Source organism: Tiliqua scincoides, chromosome 3 (genome assembly GCF_035046505.1).
Source record: "Tiliqua scincoides isolate rTilSci1 chromosome 3, rTilSci1.hap2, whole genome shotgun sequence".
NCBI classification, from domain to species: Eukaryota; Metazoa; Chordata; class Lepidosauria; order Squamata; family Scincidae; genus Tiliqua; species Tiliqua scincoides.
Window position 1 is genome coordinate 122,894,166 of NC_089823.1, and position 23,052 is coordinate 122,917,217.

Here is a 23,052-nt window from a genome sequence, read left to right on the forward strand (position 1 = left end):
TGATCTCAGAGCTCGTGGAGGCTCATATGGGAGAAGGCGGTTCTTGACATAACCTGGTCTCAGATCATTTAGGGCTTTAAAGGTCAAAATCAGCACTTGAAATTGAACTCAGAAGAATGGTCACCAGTAAAATTGGAACAAAATGAGTTTGATTGCTCGCTGCCTTGTACATATTTTTTTTCTGGGAAGTGGGGTAAAAATAATTGTAATGAAGGCTTTTTCGAACTTCTAACTAGAGTACTACAAAACAACACCTAGGTTTTCTTATTTCTTCACCTTGGATAGTGTTGATATGTGCAAGTATTATTTAAAAGATTTTCTGGACAGCTTTCAGATATGCACTTATGACGGCTATCAGGACTACCTGTCATTCTATAGATTGCCAGAGCATGTCTTTGCTGAAAGCTCCTGAACATACATCCCTGCATTTGTATGCTCACCCATTCTATTATACCTGCCTGTGAAACAAATGCCTCCCCTTCAAATTATGGTTTTAAAACATGAAGAAGTAAAGCTGAAAGTGTGTGCCAGAACAAGAGGCTAGAACACTGCATTACTGGCCAATCCATGCATGCATGTTCCCAATCCTGGGGAATACAGCATTTCCAGCTGTAGAAAAAAAACACTGTACGTGAGTTAGTGATGGCCAGTAGCTTGGATGGCCTTAAAAGAGAAGGGGAGAAATTAATGGAGGATAGCCTAGTAGTCATGATGGTCAGGAACTGCTTGCAGGCTCAGTGGCTGTGTCCTTTTGAATTTTCAACTGCAAGTAAGCAATGGTGGAAGAGGAGTATGCCTTTCTCTCTTGCTTGTGGACTTTGCAGGGACAGTTGGTGCATAACTGGATTAGATGACCCTTTTAACTGATCCAGCATGGCTTTTCTTCTAGTTATTGTAACAAATATGTAGTTCCCTTATCCCCTGTCAGGCCCCAGCAGCCCCTATAGGTCGATTCAGATCTGTGTCAGCTCAAATGGTGGCACAGAACCAAGGAGACCCATGTAAAAAGTCAAGGCATGGGAGGGGGGATAGGATGCAGTGGCAGCATCTGCTGCCATTCCCGCCCCCTCCTGCACCTGAACCACCCCTGTTCTGCCCTCCCACCTCCCAGTTTTCCCCCACCCTGTCCCTATTTCCCCTCCCCTGCCTCCCTACCACCCGGCAATTCACTTAACCCGGTTGGCAGGTGCAGCTCCAATGCCAGCGTCTATGCTAACAGCATTGGCCTCCACACAATCACAATGTGCTTTACAGCATAAGTACATAAGTCCTGTTGGATCATGCCAAAGGCCCACATAGTCCAGCTTCCTATATCTCACAGATGCTTCAGGACACCCATGCACATGCCCATTCGACTGGCAGAAGCCAGGTTAGGTTTGGGCTGTAAATATTAAGACAAATGTAAAAAACAAATGCTAAATGAATCCATCTGCTGAATTCAAAAACACGCATCCTATATTGTGACCCTTGCTTAGTCTTAATAATATGTTTTAATTTACTCTGATCATTTTTGCAGTTTAGCCATCTCTTTTAGGGAAAAAAATGAATAATTTCTGCAAGGGAAGTCCAGCTTTAATATTATTCCATTCCTGAATGCAGTAAATAATAATCACTCCACTTTTACTGCCCCCAGTTAAAGTTTGCTCTCAGAATTATATTTGGTTCCAAAAGATGAAGCAACTAGGTATTAAAGCTTGTTATAATAAAGTAATAAAGCTTGTTGTCCTGTTACTAATGGGAAAACAATTACACAGTACTTTGATCACCCTGGAAAGATACCTTCTGAAGACTGCAAAGACTGACATAGCTGGAGTTCTCTCTTCTATGGAAAAAAAGGCATTTCATCTTAGAAATTCTGTAGTGAAAAATTACCACACTCCTCAGAAGTAAGTCCTGGTGAGTTCCATGGGACGTACTCCCAGCTAAGTTTGTCTAGGATTGCAGCCTGAAATGTGGTGCTCTTTTCTTTCCCTAATGAGATTTGTTAGCAGCACTTAAATTGGGCTTCACCATATGGTGCCACAAACATCCTTGCTGACAATTCACTGCCATTTGAAAGATGCGTCAGATTTATCAGTGTTCAATTAACCTTAATTAAATTAATATCATCTCTTGCAACAGTAAGAGTAAGTAAGTAAGGCCAAGTAAGTAGGTATTCTGAGTTAGCTCGCCAAGTCTTTGTCAACTGGTTGGCTGCTAATATCTCTCACAGTTGCACAAGAATCGTAAGCCACAATATACTGTACATTTCTAAGACACAGGAGAAATTATTGCTGGCACTAAAGGCTACCAGCATGTTCCACAAGAACCCCTTGGTACCTGTATCTATCCACCCACCAGTTCTGCGGCTGTAGTAAATTTCTTCATTGGAGAGATTTCATATATGTCTTGCGTCAATGTGACATTTGAGAAAGAATATTTTATCCATAAAAATGCCAACATACAATTTGTTTAATTTTCTTTCCAGTCATAGTGTGAGTTAAAGAAAATACTGCAGAACTCACTCTACCTGGTAGAGACTGAAAAGAAAGGAATCCTCTGTGATACAAAGAGCTACAATTGAATTTCATTTCAGATAGCTTCTGTCTGTCCTAATCACAAATACGTATGTTGGCACATCAAACAATGTACAACACAATACATTAACAGCAGGAGGTACAGAGGCTTATAATGACCCAAGAAGCCAAAAATAATTAGAAGATTCTCCCTGCTGCTTAATTCAGTGATATTGAATGTTGTTTGATGCGCTGTTTATCAGATCAGCATTTGCAGAAAGACACGTTTCTATGAAACTGAGAATCCTTTCAATTGGGCTCAATGAACACATGTAACCAGGGCTTTTTTTCTAATGGAATGCAGGGGGACAGAGTTCCAGCACCTTTTTGCAGGGGCCCCTCCCCTTCGGAGGCATTCCAGGAAGGGGGGAGCAAAAAGGGGGGCATTCGCTGGGTGGGTGCTGGGGGGTGCAGGGTGGGCAGGCACCTGGCAATGACCCCCTCCTGCCCCCATCTCCAAGCTCTCGCCTGAGCCCAGCCCACCTCCCCTCCCCCTGCGCTCTGCTTCCCCGCGCAGCTTCCAAGCCGGTGGAGGGCGCGGGGGACACGCGCCAATGCCAAGGAGGAGGACAGACAGCCAGCCAGCCAGCCAGCCAGCCAGCCAGGGAGATGGGCTGAGCCCCCACGGAATGCCCAGGTACTGGCTTGGCGGAGGAGGAGGGGAAGGAAGTTGGCTGGTGCAGCCCCCATGCCAATCTGCAGCACGAGCCTAGGCATGTCTACTCAGAAGTAAGTCTCATTGTGCTCATTGGGGCTTGCTCCTGGAAAAGGGTGCATAGCCTTGCAGCCTGAGAGCCCAAGCCTATGCATGTCTACTCAGAAGTAAGTTCCATTGTGTTCAATGGGGCTTACTCCTGGGAAAGCATCATAGCCTTGCAGCCTGTCTACTCAGGCAGAGGAAGGGCTCTGAGGTTGCAGTCCTCTCCACACTTTCCTGGGAGGAAGCCCCATTGACTCTAATGGGACTGACTTCTGAGTAGACAGCCACAGGATTGGGCCCTGAGGCTGCCATCCCATCCACAGTAAGCCCCATTCACTAAAGTGGACATGCATAGGATTGGGCTCTTAGGCTGCAATCCTAGGTACTTTCCTGGGAGTAAGCTCCATTGACTAGAATGAGACTTACTTCAGAGTAGACATACCTAGGATTGGGCTCGTAATCCTAGCAGAGATATATATCTGCACCCGTTTTCTCATGCTAAGGGCAGGTGAAAAGGGATTCTACGTGTGTACAACGTGCTGTCCAGCCTTGCCAGAGATCCTCCTCATCCTTCCCCCACAAGCATGCCCTCCACCAGCCAGCATTTGCAGCTCCTCTCCAGCAATGCTCAGGGCAGCAGAGAACATACAATTGCATGCCAAGCGCCTTCCCAAAGACATAGAGTATTCTGATACCTGAATTAAACCATATTTAATCGCTTGTTTGCAAACATAGCTGTTTCTATGTGCACCTAAGGAGCCCTCTCATGTAAGAATTCCTTTTTTGTTCTTACTCTCACAGTTGCTTAGAGTAATTTTACTACATGGAACTCATGTAAGCCATTTTTTGGAATCCATTCACTGCTTCCTCTCCTCGAAGTAGTGCCACACTATATACTACACGCTACAAGTGCACCTGTACAGTATTTTTCCCCATGTGTAGAAAAAGTAGCTAGGGGGAAGAGGATGTGGAGATTGACAGCCCAAACCTATGCATGTCTACTCAGAAGTAAGTTCATCTTTAGGGGGAAGCACATAAAAAATATTTTATTTCTCCAATAAAAAATGGTTTAAAAATAAATAAATAAAAGATTAACAAGTTGTGAGTTCCTGCACTTTTTTTTTTTTTTTCAAAAAAGCACTGCATGTAACTATAGAGATTGCTTACCCCACCTCCCCCAGTTTCGCTCTCACAGAAGCAACCAAAGTTTTTATAAGGTATTACTTTAGCTATTTGTATGATGGACCAATGGCTTTTTGAAAATTCCAAAGCCCCATTTGGAAGGCAGTAAGCCTCCAAGTCAGTCACAATCATTACCATTGTTCCCCATCCTTCATCCTGCCCACTTGCCTCTTCAGTTAATGATTGCCTCTAAGTGCATGATTAGCATCAACTGCCTGTTTGCATCAGTGGTGAAAGTGAAGTACTATCTAATTCATGGCATATAGAAGTGTAGCATGTATTTTTTTTTTTTTGTTATTTGTGTTGTTAGTGGAACTTACGACAAGAGTCTTTCCTTGATGGGAAAAAAAGGGTTTTCTTGATTACTTACTAATAATTCTACCCAATTTCCACTGGTGGGTAAAGTTAATCAGCTTTGTATCAGTTAGCGAACTGATATTCGCTAACAAAAATCAGCCCATCCATAACTTTTGATCTTAGAAAAACAGTATCTGGCAGTATTTGACATCTGGCAGCACTACCCTCATAGCAGAATTTGGGAGGGAGAACATGACTGGAATTTGGTAGGTGATGGGCAGAGATTGGAGTGTCCAGCAACAGAGTCAATACAAAAAAAGGAGGAACAGTACTGTCATGCAGTACCTGAGTGGACCTGAGGTAGAACCATAACAACAAAAATAAGCATTTGTACAACACTGTCACAATGCATAAACTGCATCACATGTATTATCTTGATAATATCCTTGTAACCAGTGACATAGCTACAGAGGAATGGGGGAAGCGGTCTGCCCTAGGTGGTGCCTGGGGAGGGGGGTGGTGACACCACAAGTAACCAAAATCACTAAAATCACAGTAGTTAGGAATAACCCCATCATGCTATACGCCATTGGATGTGGAAGTTACAGCAGAACGTAAAGAAAAAAAACTAGAGTGAAATATCTCCAATCTGTTAAAAGTTATGGAAACAGAACCTGGAAAACAAAACCTGGAAAACCTGGAAACAAAACCTGGAAACAAAAAATGCATGGAGCCCTATGGAAAGTGAAACTGAGCCATATAGCACATATACTAGCGAGTAGGCAAACATACTTTAGTCCATCAGAAAGGGCAGGCTGAGAGGAATTCAAAGTCACCGGAATTGTCCATTCTGATGAACATAGCCCCCAAAAAACACCTGAGAAGGAAGCCCCTCCCTCCAAGCTGACAAATGTATGGAAAACAAAACTAAGCATTTACATGTGAGTAAGAAACATGCCTTGGTCAGGTGAGGCAAAGGGTGCCTCACCAAAATGCTTTTATTTCTATTTTAGACTGGCAAAGCTAGGGGGGTCTTGATAGTGATATGCTTGAAATATAAGAACTTAAATTAAACTGGGTGCTGGGTAGGGCTGAAAAACTCACTGATTCTTTTGTGGGGGTGCTACTGCAGGCCGACTACAGAGAAAATTCACTTGGTGGATCAGGGTTGGCTTCCCCTTAATTATTTGTTTTTCTTTAATTTAATTATGTATAATTATTTATTTTAATGTGCTTGATGATGTCACTTCCAGTCATGACATCACTTGAAAAATTAATTAATTATGTCATATGGGAAAACAAAAATTTATGGGTCCCAGGTGTCAAATGACCCTGCTACACCACTGCTTGTAACAACCCTTTAAGGCAGTGGTTCCCCAAACCTTTTCAACTGGTGGTACACCAGTGACTCAGGGCTGACTTGTGACTCATGGCAGTGACTCAGAAGAGTCATGACTCAAATAGACCTGTGTAAAGACCTGTGTTTTATGTGTGTGCTTGCTTACTTTCTTTTTTTTTTTTTTTGCCGCTTCCACAACTTGGCTCGCTTCCTGAAAAGACTTAGAGATGAGTCAAAATGACTCACAAAATGACTCTGGATGTCAAAATGACTCTGGATGTCAATGACTCACACAATGGCCACCTGTTATGACTCATTTGTGACTTGAGTCAAGGGGGGCAGATACCTGAGACTTGACTCAAGACTTGGTACTGTGACTTTGGCACATCCCTGCCTACAACCTTATATTAATTTCAAACTGGTTTAATTATCATATCTTCCTTCAAAGAAGCTTTGTGAAGGTGCTGAGAATGATAGAAAATCCTAACTCATAAAAGAATTACAGTTCCCAGCATAAGTAAATTACTGTTAAATCAATATAAGTACATAGACACACAGATTTTGATCTTGCATCCTGCTGCACTTCAACATCCTGCATTTGGAGCTGTATGTACAAGCATATAACTTTGCCCAGGATTGTCATTTTTGTCTGTGCCTCTTGTCTTAAAAATAATTATACAGGTGGAGCCTATTTATCTGCATTAGTTCCGTTCTGTAACTCAGCACGATTAACAAAAAATGCGTTGTGCTAAATTCCATAGAGTTAAGCAAATACGCTGCAGCCTGACACTTCCAGATAGAAGGAAACTAAGGCAGCTGTTATCAATCCCCTCCCCCTCCTCCCCATTTCACAGGTGGGATGCTGAGCTTTTAAAAGCCCATTTCTACTCAGAAGTAAAGTGACTTTCCTTTCTACTCCCAGGAAAGTGTGGATCGGATTGTAGCCTAAATCTCATGCTTTGCTTGCTGGGAAGACTTGCGTGCTGGGCTGTTTTGTTTCCAGAGCACAGAGAACCTGCACCATGGGGGGGGGAGAATTGGGCAAGCACTCCCTGGATTTTTAAAGCAATCCCCTCTCTTGCTACCGCACCTGCCCCTGTGTGTGTGTGTGTGTGTGGGTGTGTGGGTGTGTGGGTGGGTGTGGGTGTGGGTATGGGTGTGTGTGTGTGAGAGAGAGAGAGAGAGAGAGCTCCACCTTGCTGCACATGTTCTGGTTTTGGGCCCCCTTCTTCAGCCTCTTTGCTGGCTCAGGGGCACATGTCCCTTACTTGTTCCTTCCCAAGCTCCATGGGCCATCTCTTCCATGGCTCCAGGGCTATTTCTCTGCCTGGGCGAGGCAAAGCCTTTTTGCAGTGTTTTGGGATGCCTTGAAATTGAGTGAGAAGCCAGCTAAGGGTGAAGGAGGCAAAGGTGTGTGTGACTTTCAGTTCCCCCACCACATTCGCATTGAGACAAATCCACAGATAAAAAATCTGTGGATAAATAGGTTGCACCTGTAATTCCACCATGCTTCTGTCTCCATCACCAATCGACCTCCTGAAAATCTTTTGGTTTATATGCCTCTTTGCTCAATTCCATCCTTGGATTTATGGCAGCAGGTCTCTGTTCCATAGTTGTAAATAGTTCCATAGTTGTAAATGGCTGATGATGCCATTTCTGACCTGGTGCTGCAAAGCACTAGCAGCATCAGAGGCCTGCTGCAGCAGTCCACAACCTGAGTAGGGAAGCTGGTACCGGGGGGGGGGCTGTTTGTGTGGGGGGAAGGGGAGTAAGGGGGTACTTTGCGGGAGGACCTGGGAAGTGTGTTAAGGGAGAAGAGTGGATCTGTCAGCAGTTGTGCCTGATGGGTCTTACCCCCATTTGTCATTGTCTTTTCCAAGGAATGCCTGTAAGACAGTATGTAGGTCTTGTGATATTAAGGCTACAATCACAGGGTGACATAATTCTGAGAGAATATGCCCAGTCAGGTGCTTTAGGAGTCCAATCCTATCCCCCCCACTGGTGCAGTCACACCAGAAACAGGTGCTCCCCTCCAGCGGAGGGGGGCAGATCTGGAGTCTGATGTGCACTGCCTCTGAGAGGCTCAGAAAAGCCTCCAGAGGTGAGGGTAGCCCAGCTCCCCTTGGCTTCGGAGATGGGGGTAGTGGTGAACAGGGACTTGAAGTGGCTGTCACATATGCAGGCTGTCACTGGTTGGAATGTTGCTAAGCAACGCTCACCTGTACTTACAAATCAGTGAGGACACCAAGACCACATAGTCTTATCTAATCTTATCATGGATGAAAACCTGCTGTAGAGGCTCTATGGGGTTTGAAAGTGAACTGCTGCAGCTCAGCTTTGCAGTGTCTACCTCTCAGTCTTTCATCATGGGGTGTTCATCATCTACCTCTCATCATGCTGGTTTCCCTTCACAGAGAGCCTCCTATGTTGTTGGCTCTGAACAGCCTTGGCACACTGAAAGCCAAACTCCAAGAGATTAGCTCAGGTAATGGCAGAACAACCGCTCTGATTCTTGAATTGGCACAGACAGCTGCTGCAAACAGCTTGGCCTGCTAGGCATCATTATTGACATGAGGACATCTTTGCCCGATGTTACAGGACAGATTGCTGGGAAACAGACTGTACAGGCAGGCTCTACTGTCCCGTTTTTCACAGTAGAAGGTGTAATGAAAATTCTTTTCAAACTTCTCCCCTCCAAACCGCTTTTTAAAATTATACTTTTTAGTTTTAATTTCCCTCCTGATTTACGTAAATTCTTGCAACTTCCAATTTAGAAGAACAATCTCACTTCCCGACCTCTACATAGTCAAACCAGAAATGGAGCACTTCAAACTCGCAAACTCCAGGTTCTCCACTCCCTAGTGAGAATCTTGGAGAAATATAAATTAAAATTAGTTTCAGCACATTGAATTAATTATTCCATTTTATTGCTTATTATCTTACTTTGTGGTTTTACGTGCCTCTGAACTGTAGATGGGATTAGAAAGAAAAAGGAGAGTATCAACTAATTAAACTCAGGCCGCCAAAAGAGACAAAAAAGCTCGAAAGCCTTGGGGGGTGGGGGAAAAGTGGAAAAAATTCATTAAACTTCATTAACAGCAGCAACAAAAAATTCAAGTCATAGAACATATAGCCATAGTCACTATGAATACGTTTTGTGTTTATTTGCTGTAACTAGTTAGCCAAAAATGGAAAATAATCAGTATATTGGCAGGAAATCTCACATTTCAAGAACCTCAAGAGATTATAAAAGGATGTTCGTTTACACAAAGTCTGTAACTCATTAAGTAGTTTCCCCAAACTATTTTTGTAGCATTGAAAGAAGAGCCTGCAGGTTTACAGTGTATGATGAAGATGCATCATTTGTAAGCTACCAGAGGAGAAAATCATTAGCCAATGATAGCAATCATTTAGTTGTAAGGAATCCAATTCGTAAAGAGGCATGGAAAAGTTTAAGATAAGGGATATACAAGTGTTCATGGCTTGTTAGTCAACAGGATCAAATTTCTGCCACAGACTGCCGCCTCTAACATTTAGGCCAGAATCCTATTCAGATTCTGTGCTGATGTTGATGACCAATGACCACCATATCCTCAGCCTGTCCAGCCAATACCACTTAGGTGCAGCCCTCCTGGTAACACCGGCATAGCCCTTCCCAGTAACGCCTCAAACATCCATGGAAACCTCAACAACACACCTCATCATCCATGAAACAGCATCCTGATGTCATGATAGGATAGTGATGCACATCACTAGGAATGAGCAACACAGCAATAGTCATCCCCAACAATCACAGGGGAAAGCATCTGAAGGGGTGTTAGAACATGGCACTCATTGACTTCCAAGGAACCACACTCCTCCTGTTTTGGTCTCTCCAGTCTTGCACCAGTACCTGAGCTACATCATTGAAACTTCATTAAGTTATCTCAATGCAACATCTTTCCAGCACTATACTGCTGTCCATGGTGCATCCATTGGCGGGCAGATTTCTGTGCCAGTGAGGCCGTTGTTATTCCAGTCTGGTGGCATATCATATATGGTGGCATATCTCGAATATACGATGGAGGGGAGCATTGTGCCAAACACTATTGCTCATGCTGTTGTGGTGCCATGGTGAAGAATGGCAACATTATTTCATGAAATTATATAAAAATGCAAGTTGATTCATGCTTCATGTGATACATGTGAGAGCCTGAGAATGTGGACAGGATTCTCTGGAGTCCTGCTGCTTGCCCGCTCGACCCTTGCCCAACATGGCTAATTAGGACTGCCCGGGAAGGGCTGGCCGAGTGGACAGGGAGGGTGGTGAACTCATCTCTGAGGGAGGGGGTGCTCCCGCCAGCCTTGAAGCAGGCGATGGTTTGCCCCCTCCTGAAGAAGCCCTCCCTGGATCCCACTAATTTAAATAACTTTTGGCCAATCTCGAATATCCCATTTCTGGGCAAGGTGATTGAGCGGGTGGTGGCGTCCCAGCTTCAGAGGGTACTGGAGGAAACAGATTATCTGGACCCATTTCAATCTGGCTTCAGGCCGGGGTTCGGGACGGAGACTGCCTTGGTCCCCACCTTTGCCGGGGAATGGACGGGGGAATGCGACCCTGTTAGTCCTGCTGGACCTCTCGGCAGCCTTCGACACATCGACCATGGTGTCCTTCTGGGTCGGCTGGCCGGGTTGGGGCTTGGAGGCACTGTTTTGAAGTAGTTCTGCTCCTTCCTGGCTGACAGATCCCAGAAGGTGGTGCTGGGGGACGCTTGTTCGGCGCCCCGACCTCTTAGGTGCCGATGCTCTTTAACATCTACATAAAGCCGCTGGGAGAGGTCATCCGGGAGTTTGGAGTGGGGTGCCATCAGTAAGCTGATGACACCCAGCTTTATCTCTCCTTTCCCCCTGATTCTGAGAAGGCGGTTGGGGTCCTGGATCTGGAGGCGGTTGGGGGCTGGATGTGGGCAAACAAGCTGAAATTAAATCCGGATAAGACAGAGGTGCTTTTGGTTACCACAGCTCCACAGCTCGAGTATTGGACTATCGTCCTGCTCTGAATGGGGTTGCAAACCCTCTGCAGCTTGGGCGTTATCCTGGATCCACAGCTGCACCTGGAGTCCCAGGTGGCGGCAATGGCCAGGGGAGCCTTTGCTCTGCTTCGGCTGATTCGCCAGCTGTGACCGTACCTGAGCTGCATGGACAGTAACCCATGCCCTAGTGACATCTAGATTAGATTATTGCAATGCGCTGTACGTGGGGCTGCCCTTGAAGACGGTTCAGAAATTACAACTAGTACAGAACGCGGCTGCTCGTGTGGTTGCTGGGGCACGTCTGTTTGATTCTGCCGAGCCTTGATTCTTCGGCGACTACACTGGCTGCCGGTTCTGTTCCGAGCCCAATTCAAGGTGCTAGTTTTGACTTTTAAAGCCGTTTACGGCTTGGGCCCAGGATAAATAAAGGAGGGACCGCCTCCTTCCTTATAATCCTACCCTTTTGACTGTGCCGCCACCAAGAGAGGTGAGAGGGGTGGCAGCCAGGAAGAGGGCCTTCTTGGTGGTGGCCCCCGAACTCTGGAATACCCTTCCCTTAGAATTGAGAACTGCTCCCTCTTTGTTAATATTTCGGCATGGACTGGAGACCTTTTTATTTCAAAAAGCTTTTAATTGCTGACAGGCTGGCTGGCTGGCTTTCTTTCTCTTTTTTCTCTTTTATATTAGAATCCATTTAGTTTTTTTAATTATGGGCAACTGTTTTAATTATTGTTTTTGATTGCTATTTTTGTATTTTTAATTGTTGTAAGCCGCCTTGTGTGCCCATGGGGCAAAAAGGCGGGATATAAATTAATAAAATAATACGTAATAATACTGAATTCTTGCACTCAAGCAAGGGTTCTTCATGTCTTGTCTATGGGACCCTTGGAGAGTATACAAGTTAGTCAGTGGGCAGGAGCCAATATTACTAGCTTATTGATTGCTCAGGTCAAAATACAGAAAAGTTAGTGGGCAACAATATAAGAAAAAATACCAAATTATTCCTGCTCATACCTAACAGAAGGGGAAAAAATTCTTGTTGGCATCCTTCAGTCTCAGAAGACTATGGTATTGCACTCTGAATACCTTCTGGAACAGAGTGTCCTCTCCAGTGCGCAAAGCCTGTGTAAAGTAGATATGGAGGATAGACTGTTACCCATGCAGCAAATCCCCCCTCTCCACATCGCTGAAATGGTCCAATGGAAAGGCAGAAGCCAATATGGTTGGTTCCAGCGACATCACAGGAGTTGCCAGAACGTGACTGTGTTCAGCCATGAACTGCCTCAGGGACTCCGGCTCCAGATTTTGCCTCAAGGTTGACTCCTGAAGCCTTTTCCACAACTGGATGTAGCCACAAGGCAGTGGAGGTTTGGGATCAGAGTTTTCCTTCTCTCAGATGAGCTGCCTTCCCAGGCTAACGATCTACCCGGTGGCTGTTCAGTCGCCTCTTACGACAAGTACATCCAAACTGAGGGCCTATTCTTATCCCCAGCCCTCAGGGGGAAAAATACAGCCTTAATAACTACATGAGCTGCTTGGCATTATCCCACCTTCCTTAGGAATATTTTGTAGCATTTATAATTTGGGTTTGGTGGCATTAAATTAAGAATGTGGTTGTAAAGGGATAAAAATGTTTCAGCAGCACAACACTGATATTTTGACACTTATCTGGGAATCTGAAATCTTGCGGATATTTGGGCCTCTTAGAACACTCAATTTATGGGCCCAACCCTGTCCAATTTTCCAGTGCTGGTGCAGTTGTGCCAATGGGGCATGCACTGCATCCTGCAGTGTGGAGGCAGTCACAGAGGCCTCCTCAAGGTATGGGAACAGTTGTTCCCTTACCTTGGGGCTCATTGTGGCTGCACCAGTGCTGGAAAGTTGGATAGGATTGGGCCCGATGTCACAGTCTTCAATTATAATATTTTGGAGCAGTTCTGCTGAAGTCCACTGGACTGTTCTTATGTTAAAGGGGCATTGTAGTTTCTGATCTCTTGTGGCTTCATCTCACCCCACTCTGGTAAACCACAGAGGAGATAAAAACAGTGTGTTTTGCTATATTCTGATATTCTATATTTTGCTATATTCTGATATATCTCCTATGTGGTTTACCAGTGTGGGGTGAGATGAAGCCACAAGAGATCAGAAACTACAATGCCAGCATCCAGAAAGTGCATGGTACCATGCCACCATGAAATTTCTGGTTTCTCACATTCAAACATTATCAGTGGCACTGGGCACTTGGTGGAACAACAGTCATCCTGTAACCTAAGAACCAATTCTAAATTTTCAAATCCCGCAGCTTGTTAAAACAGTTATAGCTTATGAACTTTGTAGAAAAGTCTGATTTCTGTAGTTTTTAGCACATTCAACCGTGGCCAACATTCAACATTATACAAATAAAAATCATCCCAGTGATATTTTTGGATGAATGAAAAAGTGAGATTAGGCTATTTAATTTTATTACTGCATTCTCCTGAGGGCAAATCTTGATACACATCAATAGGATCATTGAAAAGTGATCATAGCAAGTGAACAATTTTAACTGAGTTCTATCAGTGAGTCAGAGAGTGCTAGAAATATGTACCTTTCTCTAACTCAGCTGGATTATGCTGAAAAAAATTACAAGGTTGCTAATAACTTGTGGACACACAGAAGTCTTTGCCCAGATGAATTTGAAAAATGGGGTAATAGCAAAAATGAGTACTGTAAAGGTTATTGATGCACAATCAAGATTCCAGTTTTCAGATGCAGGCAGAGCCTTCATTTGCTGCTTCAGCATCAGACATTTCAGTTTAAATCTTTCCTTCTCCATCAACTGTTTGTGTATTTTGAATTAAATAATCAGTATGGACCATATTCAAGGTTTATAAGGTGATGTTGATACTGATTTTTTTTAAATTACTGTAATAACAATTCCATCGGAACTGCAGAGATTGAGATCCTTTTCATAGCATCAGCTGAAGCTGAATATGACTTGAAGAAGAGCTGGGTTGAAAACCTAGCCCAACATTGATCACATTACTGAAAAAGGTGAAAATAGACTATTTGATGTTTCTAAAGGATCACTTTACTGCGGGTATTTGCTTCTTCCTGAATGCTGTTCCTTATTGCTGTTTAAAGATACTTGCGGTTCTAGCAATGTCTGGCCAGGGTTCCTCTTCTGAAATGAGTTAGGTGTGGGTAAGTGCATGATTCCTGCAGGGCGAGGGATATAAATATAACATACCCTTTTGTATAACTGGTAACCTACATTTTTAATTGCATCATGAATATAGCAGGAATGAAATGAGAAACTCCCTCACGAATGAGATTTGACAGGCTTCCTCCCTCTCCACCTTTATTTGGATAGTGAAGACCAGGGATGTACCAAAGTCACCGCCGAGTCACAAGTTGAGTTGCGAGTCTCCGACCACCTGACTCAAGTCAACTTGCAAGTCATAATGGGTGGCTGTTGTGACTCATCCTGAGCCACTGTGGAGTCATTTTTACTCCAGTCTGAGTCATGACAAGAAAGGAGTCAAAGCATGAGTCAGGCACAGCAAAAAAAAAAAAAAAAAAAGTAAGCAAGCACCAACAAAATATAGTTGGGACTTGTCATTCTAGTTCTGACTCTAGTTAGTGACCCTGAGTCACAATTCAGGTACAAGTCGGTGATGTCTGTGACTCAAATTAATGAATCATGAAAACATGATTTTTTCTCTATTTGAGTCAAATCTTTATGAGTTGAGTTCCCATCCCTGGTGAAGACTTTCCTATTCAAGAAGGCTTTGAGCTCTACTGCACAGAATGATTTTGATCTATCCACTTTTAATTTGTTGATGTATTTTTAAAAACTGCTTTTATTTATTTTCCTGTCTACCAGTAGCTACTTTCATATTAACTGAAGAGTATATAAACAAAGAAATGCATGCAAAAACACAATTAACTCCTCTGCGGATGCCGCTCCACCAACAGAGCATCAGTATATTGTGGTGTAGGGGCAAGTTCATAGGCTTTCTTGGTGAGGGAACATTTTGCTTTCGAACCTACGCCAGCTCTTTGTTTGATGCAACTCTGAGTAGACCTGGGAAGCTGGATCAGTGCCAGGAAGAAGGATAGGATATCAGTGAAGCCACTGCCACTGATTACTGCCCCTTCCCACACACCCACCCCATTCCCTGCCCCCTTGTGCCTGTCTGCCTCCTGCCCCTTGCTCCAACCAGCCAGTGTTGCGGCATCCTCGTGGGCCACTGTTGTGTGACTGCCGCCACTATTTGCTGTTTCTGGTGGCACATAACAGTGCATCACATTTTGCAATGCTGGAAAGGCCACTGTGATGCCAGCATGCAAATTCTGGCAGTTCAGTGGCCTGTTAGGATTGTGCCCCAAAATCTTGAATTACAAACCAAAAACTATGCACTTAAAATGACTTATTTTTATTTATTTATTTAAAAGATTTTTTTATCCCACCTTTCCTCTGCTGGAGCAGATGCCCAAGGTGGCTTACAATTTATAGAAAATAATAAATAAATAAATAAATAAATACAATTTATAAAAACAATGATTAAACTCAAAAACAAACAAACAAATAAAACCAACCTGGAGGAGGGCAAAACTATTAACATTCAAGGAACTGCCATAGAGGCACAGGAGGTAGACAACCCAAATGCCAAACGAAACAAAATGTTTTTGAGCCCACGCCAAAACAAGGGAGGAGGTAGACCTTAATTCCCCCAGTAGGGAGTTCCATAATTGTGGCACCACCACTGAGAAGGCTCATCCCAGTGCCACCATCCCCCTATCTCGGGAGAAAGGTGGCACTTGCAGGAAAGCCCCCTCAGATGACCTTAAGAAGATGGGTTGGAAAATATGGGAGAAAATGGTCCCTCAGATAACCTGGCCCCAAACTGTGAAGGGCTTTAAAGGTCAAAACCACCACCTTGAACTGGGCCTGGAAGCTAATGGGCAGCCAGTACAGTGTTGAACCACTGAAGCAGTGGTTCAACAGAATCAAACCGCCTGGCCATCGCATTCTGCACTGTTGCACTAATTGCAATAATTGCAGCTTCTGAACCATCTTCAAGGGCTGCCTCACATACAATGTGTTGCAGTAATCCAATCTAGAAGTCACTAGGGCATGGACCACCCTGGTCAGGCCTAATTGACTCAAGTACAGCCGCAGGTGGCACACCAGCCGAAGCTAGTGTGCCAAAAAGTTTGGACACCCCTGCTATACATCCTTGAATTTGTCAATATTTTAATGTATAAGCTTGATTTGATTGCAGAATACACAGAATACACAACAATGTAGTGCATCAAAGGATTCAAGCTTTGTAGTCTGTCTTTATTGCTTTCATATAATTAAGTATTTCTCTTTCCTTAGAAGTAGCAACTTCTAATAACAGTGCTGCAACTTTTATCTGAACATCATGGGGTACTAGATAATTTGGATAACTGAAGCTGGCAGTGCTCTGAATTACTTTCTGCTTTAAAATTATGGCAGCTTAAAAATGTGGGTTACTTTAAAAAATATTATATTTCCATCTGTTCTCCAATGCTAGCAGCCTAGTGACCCAAGGACAATTGTAGTTCTTCACTCCTCTCTTTGAACAAATTATTTCTGTCTAATAAAGCAAATAAACATGCAGTGTTGTAGCTCAAGATGATCATAGAATCGTACACAGAGCACCCATAGTGTCATTCAGACGGACAAGCCTGGGATGGGCGGTGCAAGCTTAGGCAACCAAAAGGGGATTTGTGCTTGTGCTGAAAGTGGTTAGACTTTAAGGTGTTACAATAAGGAATTTCTTCCAATAACCATCTAACCAAGAAGAGGTTCATGTTAAAAGTCAAATGCATTCAATTTCTGTCTTTTAGAGAAATGTTCTGGTCAAATTGTGTTCAAAATGTCCAGTAAAAAATCATCTGAATTTGTTAGAAACTTGCAGTAGAAACCACTATGGGGTGGTTACTCTATATTTGGTCATGTCTGTTCCTGTACATATAGTGCCCCTAGCTGGGTTGAGATGATGATGATGATGATGATGATGATGATAATAATAATAATAAAGGTATTTATATACCACCTTTCTTGGTCAAGACTTTATTCAAGACTTTATTCAAGGCGGTTTACATAGGCAGGCTATTTAAATCCCCGTAGGGATTTTTACAATTGAAAGAAGGTTCTATCTTTCAAGAACCACAACATTCAGATGTTTCACTCTGATCTGGTTTCACATTCTGGCCTCCATCCTCCCACGCTCAGAGCAGATGGAATAACTCGGCACAGCTTGTCAGCTGCTTCAAGGTCACACGGTGCTGGTGGCCTCGAACTGGCGACCTTGTGGATGTTATCTTCTGGCAAATGATACCCTCTAGACCAGACCAGACCCTCTACCCTCTAGACCAGACCTCCTGCCAGATGGCAATCAGGTTATACAAGGTTGACATCTGGACGCCAGAGTTAATCCTCAAAGTTAGTTTCCCAGACAAACTTGCTGGAAATGCGTCTTACAAAGCATTACTGTCTCCTGCCAAAAATGGGTGTTTTATTTTTTTAGGGTGTATGTGGGTGACAAAACCCTGGCCTGCATTCCATGAGAAGCCCCACTGAGCAGGATATGGCTTTACTCAGGGTAAGGGTTGAGTGTCCCTTTCCCTTGATAGAGAGATTTCTGGGACTTGGTCTCTGGGTCAAATGCTAAGCAGACATAGACTCCTTTAAAAGCATATAGAAAATTTATTTTCATGCTATTTACAGATTAAGAATAGATTAGAATGGATATAGGTTCGAAGTTACCCCATGGTGGATCTTTGATTTCTCCCCGAACCACACCCAAAACTCCTTTACTTGTACTCTATGAAAAACAAGTGACCCATGTGATATACATGTCATTTCCCTCTCCTTATTTGGCATACTGGTGCATGGTTCCAGCCCTAACTGGGAAGTCTGTTAGCCATGTATGGAGAAGTTCTGGTCTGCAACTTTGATTTCACAAGACCCTGGAATGTTCCTTTTGGGAAAGCTATGACGCACATGTTTTACCATGTTGGTTCATTGTCTATTGGGAACAAAAGTTCAGAATTTTGCCTTGCCGTTCAGCAAGCTACCAAAATCCTCTTTGTGGACTAGTAACTTGAGGTGCAGCCTTTAAAAAATCATTTTAAGCATTATTTTACTTGCAAGTAAAATCTTTTCAACATTTAAACTGAAAAAACTCATGACTTTTTAAAATCCTAAAAACATTTATAAACTAGGGAAATTAACTCAGATTTCCCTCGCCTGGCCAGGCTGAAAACTGGAGTGACTCCACTCCACTACATTCCACCAGTCTGAATTTTTTCCACAGACTCCATGAGTTCCAAAAAACTCACTGCTGTTAACGTAGCTGACTTTACCTAGAAGTCAACTAGAAGCACTAATTGCAACTAGAGGAATTTGAGAAGTTTACATACCCTATTTAGACAATAGGAGATAAGGCACATGTGATAGACAACATGAAACAAAGAAACATGAAATAAACAGGCAGCATAAAGTCAAAATCATAATGAGTTCATTACTTAAGTTCACAGTCACTTTGGAAGTGACGCTTACTAACGTTTTCATAACAATTAGCAATTCCTGTGAGGGAAGAACTTTGACAAAGAGCATCTCATAATACTACAGCATGTATTATATTTACTTTATCACTCTCATTCTCACACCTCACACATGTCCATGGACTTCAAACACTCCAAACACATCACTCACTCTATACACATCTACACCTATAAATAGCATATTTCATATTACACATGCTCATAATTTACAGTTCTAATGTACATGCAAAAGAATTAAACATTTCATACTTACTTCAGACCTCCATTCTGAGGTTTCCAGCACTGCCAGTACACTTACAATACAATCTTACCTCTCTTCTCTTCAGATGTCACGACAGCCTTATCACTTCAGGTACTAACTTCTGTTAGATCTTATTGTTGGATCAACAATGGGCACATTGTCCTTTTTAACTTAACTTTCCGCGTATTCGCTCCTCCTAAATTCTTACTTTGCCCCATATTCTTTTTTTAAACCAGCACACAAAAGCACACAGCTCTGTTATAACTATTAACTCACTCTAGCTTAAAACAACACAGCCTTAGACAGGAAGCAGATTCACTGACTATGTTAGGAGAACTGCCAAGTTGCTAAGCTGCTAAGGCAAACTTTTCATTACAGAAACTGCTTGAGTAACAAAGCATCACTCTAATATTTACAAATTTAAACTCTCTTTCTCTGTCTCTAAAAAGACAGTGAGCACTAATTAAAGATTGCTTACTAACTTTCCCACAGGTATGTCTACCACACACAAGGGTCCAGACAATTTTTTACCTGTTTCACCGCAGTTCTGGCCACCCAGAACTGGAACCTGTCTTACCCAGACAGTAAAATCACCAGGGATACACACAATTGTCCCCAAGGGCCCTTATTTACCCAACAAGGTTTACCTAAGTTACCAGACTAGTACCTACTGTAGCTCCTCTGTAGCTCCTCTGTACTATAGCTCCTCTGTAGCTCCTACTGTAGACTAGCTCCTACTGTACCCTGTACTTACCTTGTTGTATGAGGTCCAAACCCTCATGCAGCAACTCCACTGCAGCAACTCCACTGCACTCCACTCTAACCTCTGGTCGACCAGACAGACAGACACTTAGACAACACTTAAACACATACTTACCTGCTTGCACCACTCACACCATTAGACATCATGTGCAATCAGGGGAGAAATCATCATGTACAGGGAGAACCTGTATCCCATGTCTTTTCCAATTTAAGTTGCTTAGTTTTTTTTCCTAACTGCTTAGCAGAGAACAACCAGAGTCCCATCCGGGTCGCCAACTGATAGAGAGATTTCTGGGACTTGGTCTCTGGGTCAAATGCTAAGCAGACATAGACTCCTTTAAAAGCATATAGAAAATTTATTTTCATGCTATTTACAGATTAAGAATAGATTAGGATGGATACAGGTTCGAAGTTACCCATGATGGATCTTTGATTTCTCCCCAAATCACACCCAAAACTCCTTTACTTGTACTCTATGAAAAACAAGTGATATACATGTCATTTCCCTCTCCTTATTTGGCATACTGGTGCATGGTTCCAGCCCTAACTGGGAAGTCTGTTAGCCATGTATGGAGAAGTTCTGGCCTGCAACTTTGATTTCACAAGACCCTGGAATGTTCCTTTTGGGAAAGCTATGACGCACATGTTTTTCTCTCTCTGCAGGTCATCTTGACATAATGACTTTCCTATCCTGCTTTTAACCGAAAACCAGTCACAATTTTGGCTCCTAATTTTCGAGTGTTTTTCTTATCTGAGAGAAGTTAGGTTAAACCTTAAAATCTCTATCACCCTCGAGTAGATCTCCAGTCTGCTCAGATCCAGCACAGGATTCAGCCAGTGGCCGAATGCTTCCCCCCCTTCACCGCAGACAAATAGAGCTTTGTGTGACTCTAGGACTGACCAGGCATTTTGAATATTGGATTTTTCCATATTTCAGAATATTTGAATATACATAATGAGAGATCTTGGGAATGAGGCTCAAATCTAAATGCAAAATTTATTTATGCTTCATAGACCCCTTATACACATAGCCTAAGGTAATTTTATACAATATTTTTAATACTTTTATTTATGAAACAAGGTTTGTGCATGAAACACAGTTTGTGATTGTATTTCTTTAGGCAAAAAAGTAAAAAAAAAAAAAAGTCCGGTTGGTGCTCCATTTCGGAATACTCCATATTTTGGAATTCTGGATAAGAGATGCCCGACCTGTAGTAGTATGGAGACTGATTCCATTTTTCATACTATTCAGGTACTGAAAGTACCATGTGGGAGAAGCAGGGTTACACAGGAAGAACCACAGAAGTACCAATTGTCATGGAAGGTCAGAAGATCATCAGGTGGATGATGTGGTGTTGACAGCAATTCCATGTTTTGACAGCTGGTTGACAGCTCTGGGAAGTGCAGGGCTGGCTCCACAGCTGTGATCAATCAAGGCCAGTGGAGACTCTGATGGACACCTGAGCTTCATTTGATCTTGATGGGACTTCAAATGGACATGGACTGAAGAGATGGCTCACCTGAGCCTAATTTGGACTTAACAAGGGGCTAACAAGGTAGCTCACAGGTGAGCTGCATTTTGGATTATGAGACATCCAAGGATGTCTCAGCTTCAGAAGGAGACAGAGCTACCCTGACCCAGAGAGAGACGCTACCTGACCCATACCTACAGGAGAAGGGGACTGCCAGGACTCTGCTGGAGGTCACAGAAGAGGACCCTGCCAGGACCCTGCTGGAGAGGACACTCTGCTGGAGAGGAGGGACTCTGCTGCAGAAGACTAGATTGGGAAGACTGGACTGTGCTTTGGACACTGGACTTGGACTGGAGGCTTCAGACCTTACCCACTGAGTTAAGTGGAGTTTTGGGGAGGGAAAGAGGACTTGCAGGGAATAAGTGTGTTTGTAGCAATAAATTCTTGTTAATTGCTCAACTGATAAGGAGTTCTGGTCATTTCTTTGCACACCACAGCTATTGTTCTTGGAAAAGGAGGGTGTTAGCCAAAAAGTGGGCATTAGAAAGGAGTTGGAATATTTGGACAGGACACCAACCCCTATCTGACTTTTTCCACAGATTCTGACTTCCCATGGGTGACTCTTTTATTACCAGAGTGGCATGGGATGCTGTGGCATGGATGTAGCTACTAGTAAATGTAAATTGGTCCATTTCTGATTCTGGATCATTACAACAGGTTTTGTCATTGTCTGGGTTATCTTTCTTCCAAAATGGTGCATGTGGGAAAAATTCAAGCAGAATTTTTTCAAACCAACTTCCTCAGCATGTATGCATGTATCCCATAAACATTCCAAAACTTGCAAAAATGCAATGACTAGGTACAACCATCCTAATTTTTCAAGGCATTGAGGATGCTCCCAGTTCTCTTAAAATAATAAAAATAAAACTAAAAATAAAGGTATTTATATACCGTCTGTCTTGGTCAGTAGATTTCCCCTCAGACTTTATTCAAGGCGGTTTACAAAGGCAGGCTGTTCTAAATCCCCGTAGGGATTTTTACAATTGAAAGGTTCTATCTTTCAAGAACCACAACATTTCAGATGGATCTTTCTGATCTGGTATCACATTCTGGCCTCCAGATTCCTCCCACGCAAGCTGACAAGCAGCTCATTCATCTCTCACATGGAGGGCAGCCAAGACGCTTCTTCGCTCACGCCGAAGAGCAGGTGGAATAACTCAGCTCGGCTTGTCAGCTGCTTCAAGGTCTCACCATTCACGGTGCCGGTGGCCTCGAACTGGCGACCTGTGGATGTCATCTTCAGGCAAACGGAGGCTGGCTCTAGACCAGACCCTAAAAGACTCCTGCCCTAAAAATTTGTAAGGAATTTGTAGTTCCTTCCTAAAAAAGGAACTACAAATAAATCTCTTTGCTCATAGCATGAACATAACCATGCATGTGATTAACTAACACATGTTAGTTTTAAATCTAGACATCTTATTCAGTAACATTTAAAAATAAATGTCTTAAGATACCACTACCAACATGGCATTCAAACACACAAGAAAAAGGGATGCAGAAATCTGGTTTAGAGCAGTCTTTCATTTTTCCAGGATGAGCATATTCTTAGGATTCTAGAAGTTTAAATGTCTAGACATATACTGTACAGGGCATGGAAAACCAGCTATTCATCTCCATTCATCCCAAACACATGTTCTGCCAGAGAGCTCAGGAAATCACAAACAAGGAAGCTTATTATGTGTTAGACAGCTCCCAACTGATAGTTGAATCTAAAAATCTCTTGTTCAATCTCCAAGGTGTCTTGCCCTTTGAACAGGAAATGTGTTGGGTGAGAGGAAGAGCAAGAACACAAAGTCAGGAGACAAGGTTTCAAAAAAGTCTGTTATGGCTTGGTACATTGTATGTTGCCGC